The sequence below is a fragment of the Triticum urartu genome, chromosome 5, assembly GCF_003073215.2.
Source record: "Triticum urartu cultivar G1812 chromosome 5, Tu2.1, whole genome shotgun sequence".
Classification (NCBI taxonomy): Eukaryota; Viridiplantae; Streptophyta; class Magnoliopsida; order Poales; family Poaceae; genus Triticum; species Triticum urartu.
Genome location: NC_053026.1, coordinates 571,196,325 through 571,201,061, shown reverse-complemented (window position 1 = coordinate 571,201,061; position 4,737 = coordinate 571,196,325). Strand labels below are relative to the sequence as shown.

Here is a 4,737-nt window from a genome sequence, read left to right as displayed (position 1 = left end):
CTGACAAGATAGTCACTGTCTCTACTAGAGTTGCAAGGCGTCAACTCTATTCTCTTAATGCCAACCCTCTTCCAGACCTTGAAGATATTCCAGTAGTCCGTGACTTCCCGGATGTCTTTCCAGAAGAACTGCCAGGTGTTCTACCTGACAGAGATGTGGAGTTTGTCATAGAACTTATCCCAGCACTACAAGAAACTTGTTAATCCATGACGGACTTGTGGTGACATTCCCGTAGACCGTCATGAAAACCGTCACATACTAGCACGCAACAAATGGGCCTCAAACTGGTAGCTCCTTTATGACAGACATGTAGGGAATGTCATGGAAACTGTCACAAAACAACTAACTAGGCCTAGCCATTTACATCCTCATCCACGATTTGGACCGTCACGGATGGCTCCTGCTGATGATGTGTCGTGCGTGCCCTTTGTTTGGCCCGCATGTCAGTTAGATGCAAGCTACTCTATAAAAAAGAAAAAATAGAGACTGAAACTGTGAGAGAGCGCGCGTAGAGGAAATTTTGAAGTCACCAGCGCGGGGAGTCAAATTTTTTGAGCTAGCCCATTTAACAGGGCCCATACCAGCCTAACCCTAATTACCCTTCTCCCTCTCTCGTCCCAACCAGCCACCGCCGCCGCCACTTCACCTTCCTCCTCGCGCTGCTCCATATCGACGGCGCCAGCGCCGAACCACCACACGCCGGGCCACTCCCCACCTTCCCTGGCCCAAACCCCTCCCAGTCAACCCCACGCCATGCCCCTCTCCATTCATATCGCCCCATCGAGCTATGGCAACCCAATCCTACCCCTGGATCTGAGGCGGCAGTGGTGGCAGCGGGACCAACTGCCAGATTTGGACGTCCCTAAGGTCGCTGGTGGCGCGCACTGACCCAACTCCATCTGGCAGCGAGCGGAGCTAGGGTACAGGAGGTGGAGACAAGGCCACAGATCCAGAGTACATCGGGGGCCCTTGTGGCTGGTGCCAATTGTTCGTCAGCCGCGCCACCATTGGTCCCCTCCGTCGTCGCGGCCATCTTCTCCATCCATGGTGCACAGCCTCCACACGTCGCAGTTCACCATCTCCAGTCGGCAAGACCCAGTACGTACCTCTGCACCGTCCTGTACCCTCCCTTCCCCTATGCTCCTCTCCGTGGATGGATGCTGTCGTTCCTGGTATAGGATGGTTGCTGGCCTTGTTGGCCAGGTTGAGTTGGTACAGAAAGAATATCTGCGTGTCTGCCTTGTCTAACATTAAAACGAACAGCATAAGGCACGAGCACCACTTCCTGGGCTGCTCGTTCATTACTGGTTGTTTGTGCTTTGTAGATATAGGTCGTTCTGCTTCCTTCCTAATTATACATCTGTGCAGCACATTCATTTTTTCTACTGGAAACAAAAAGTATTGGGCAAATTTTCGTTCATCTTAGAGTTCAAGCATTTCTTTGTAGTTGTACACTGCTAATTCAGAGAGTCTGACGTATGTTGTCTGATTGTTTATCTAGTAATTGCCTGGAACATTTATCCTGCCAGCTTTTATAATTGAGAAACTCATACCATTTGATATCTAAATGAAGAAAAACTCATATTTGCAGATTCTATCGATACATGCTATTTCTAATCTGTAGTTTTTTTTGCATGTATTTTGTTGAGAAAAAGTGCCATGGATGCCACATCACTGCGGCCCAGCCACTGGCTGAACAAATCATACCCAAGCAGTCAAGCTCATGCACTGAATCAGATACAGCTTAGATATTGAATAAGATTTCCATTTGCTGAAGTAATAGCTTCTTTGCTAATCTGTATATATTCCTACCGTAAATCTGAACCCAGAGTATGCGTTTTAGTATAATACCGATCAAGAGGTGGATTACAGTGTTTTCTAACTACCATGTGTTTGAGTTTATGCCTACAAAGAATTGTTATTTTGTTTCCATTCTAAATAATATCCTATAATGGCTTCGCCGATTTAACAGGACATGCTCAATTATTTTAACATTTCAAATGAATCTTTTTTTTACAGATAACGATGTGTGTATGTTCCAACGTAACATAAGAAAGTAAATCTTGACCATTGTCTATTATTGGATTTTGTATCAAGTACAAAAAAAAATGTTTCTTACAAGTTGTTGGACGTGTATAAGCACGGGGTCCTTATACTGCTTCATGTTCTTCCTATGCTTATGCTTATTAGAGTTCTACTAATGTTTGTCAGAACCTTCGCAGAATCATGTGTGGGCAATTATCTAGGAAGGACATAAAAGGAAATTCAAGTTACTACACAACAAGGTCCACTTGAATACTGGGACGGGCTCCTTTTTCAAGTTATTATAAATGTGGTTGACTCATGTTTATCAAAACAGAAACAAGGTGGTTTCTGATCACAAAATCATTTGACGCAAGATTACACGGTGTTATTGTATATTGCTAAATACTAGTAATAATGTATGTGCAATGCACGTTTATATTAGGTAGGATATTAGTTGCACGTTTATATTAGGTAGGATATTAGTTGCACGTTTATATTAGGTAGGATATTAGTTGCACGTTATATTAGGTAAGATATATCTGTTGCACGTTGGTATTTGGTAAGATATCAATTACTTTTTCGCGGGAATGGTAGGATATTAATTACATGGAAGATTTCAAGGGATAGCGTTGAGTCAAAATGTGTTTATAACCAATGGCAGTGGTGGGTAATTAGAGTGTTAAACGTGTTTGGTGCTCAACATTGGAGCGATTTGAACCGCTAGATAACATGATTTGACAGGTGAGATGGTTTGGATTTGCCCATTTGGGTCTTTTTATATTGGTATAGATAAGAAACACCAATACTTGACATGATATGCTTTGTTGCTTATAATTATTTTGATCAATAAGTAAATCTCGTTTAAAATTTTGTATCGCTTCGGAGGATATAGTAGATTTACTGTTTGTGCTGCTAGATTAGTCAAGTATTTTCCTATTAAGTTAAATAAATATTTGTGTCTTTGTTTTGAAATAAGTAACATGCGCCAAAATAATTTTGTATTGAAATTTAGTAGTCTTGGTAGGCTGTTTGAAATGTGTTGTATAATCAAAATATTGTAAGGAAAATAAGTACTTTTTTCTATATGCATGTACGTATATGGCAGATCCTGATCATGCACAGAGGCACATCGTTGAGCATAGCTTTCACTTGCACTGTTAGTAAGAAAAAAGCTTACATTGCAAGTATATTTTGGTGTTAAGAGTGTAATTTACACATTGCAGTGATAAAGCTGCAAAGACGTGCTTTGTTGCATGTTTCTCTTGTATGTATGCCCATGCATGCATTGAATCATGCAGGCAACTTCTCTTGTTGTGGATTAGATACACACATTCGAGCTTAATTAGTAGCTGCAGTGCATGTCGACATTGCGGACCGGCGTGCTGCCGCCCAGGCCAGCGAGTTTGAACCGTGACTTGGAACTTTTAATTTTTAGATAGAGCCTCCAATTACATTATCAACGTGGCTCAGCAATGTGGCTTGGCTTATTTATTAGTCTCTAGGCACAAGGGAGATACTAACAGAAATTAGTGGAGTTGCATGAAGAGATGCATGTCCTTGTAGATTATGCCTCCTACGGCCAGGTCCTACCAGTTTGATTGTTGATTGTACTACATCCAGATTCTAACTGTTCGTTTTCAGGGTGACTTGAACTTTTATATGATGCAGATTGCAAGGAGTTCGGTACCTTCACAAATAGGAATGAGTATTCTAGTAATAGGGGGCCATATTTAGTTCCTAATCGTAGATGGCCTGTTTTTTAGATGCATACCATGTAGTATATACTTCTACCTTATTTATAAACTGACCAGTCTCCATCGTTAAGTTTGACAGCATAAGGTTGAAAAATCTTCAGTGTTCCTTTTCTTTTGCTTTAATAATATAATAGATAGATGCTGTCAATAAGTTGTCACTTTTCGATGATGTGGTTTCTAAAATATGTCTTTGAACTGTTTGGTACTAGGTTACTCCTGATTAGTCATGGATGTTGTGTTGTTGCAATGAGAAACGATTGTTCATTAATCAAACACAAGCATTCCTTGGCATAACTTCTATATAGGTTTACCTCCACCTCTAGAGTGAGGTTCAGATCATGTGAAATAAAAATGGTGGTTCTACTATTGCTATTGTTGTAATCAACTTGCCATTTTGTAACAAAATCGTATTGTTTGTTACAGGTTTCCTTGGTGGTGAGAGCGGCAAAAGAAGTTTGAGAAGCAGAGGTGAATTTGATGAATAAGAGGGTCTTTACAATGTTGTATATTTGTTGTAATTTGGAGTAATTCTTACCAAGGGTGTGAACTGATGTTGGACGTGTTCTTGGGCCATCATATTTTAAAAGGCCTTTACATAGTGAAATAAAATTTGTGAAATGTGCCAAATTATGTGCCTGTTCGATGGAAAGTAATTGTGTTGTGAAAGCTCGTTTGATTATGTGTAATGGATTGTGTTGTAGGTTGGTTGGATGAGTATCATGAGCTGAATTGAAATAAATGGGCTGTAGGTTGGGTGGATGAGTATCATGAGCTGAATTGAAATAAATGGGCTAATGGGCCTGGCTGGCTGAAGGCGATGCCACATCAGATCCATGTTGTTGCCATGTAGATGCCACGTCAGATCCATATTGGTACAACTTCCCATCAATCCGTGATGGATTAGGCTGTCACAGAAAACTGGGCCTAGGCGGGCCTGGGGACTCATCGGTGACGGTCA

General features: G+C 41.3%; 1 long non-coding RNA gene across 1 annotated transcript; it reads left to right on the top strand.

The window, feature by feature from the left end:
- The first annotated feature begins 576 nt into the window (after positions 1 to 576).
- Positions 577 to 4,445, top strand: LOC125510830. Its single transcript, XR_007284764.1, has 2 exons — positions 577 to 1,098; positions 2,223 to 4,445. It is a non-coding gene; the product is annotated as an uncharacterized LOC125510830 (long non-coding RNA).
- Positions 4,446 to 4,737: the final 292 nt, after the last annotated feature.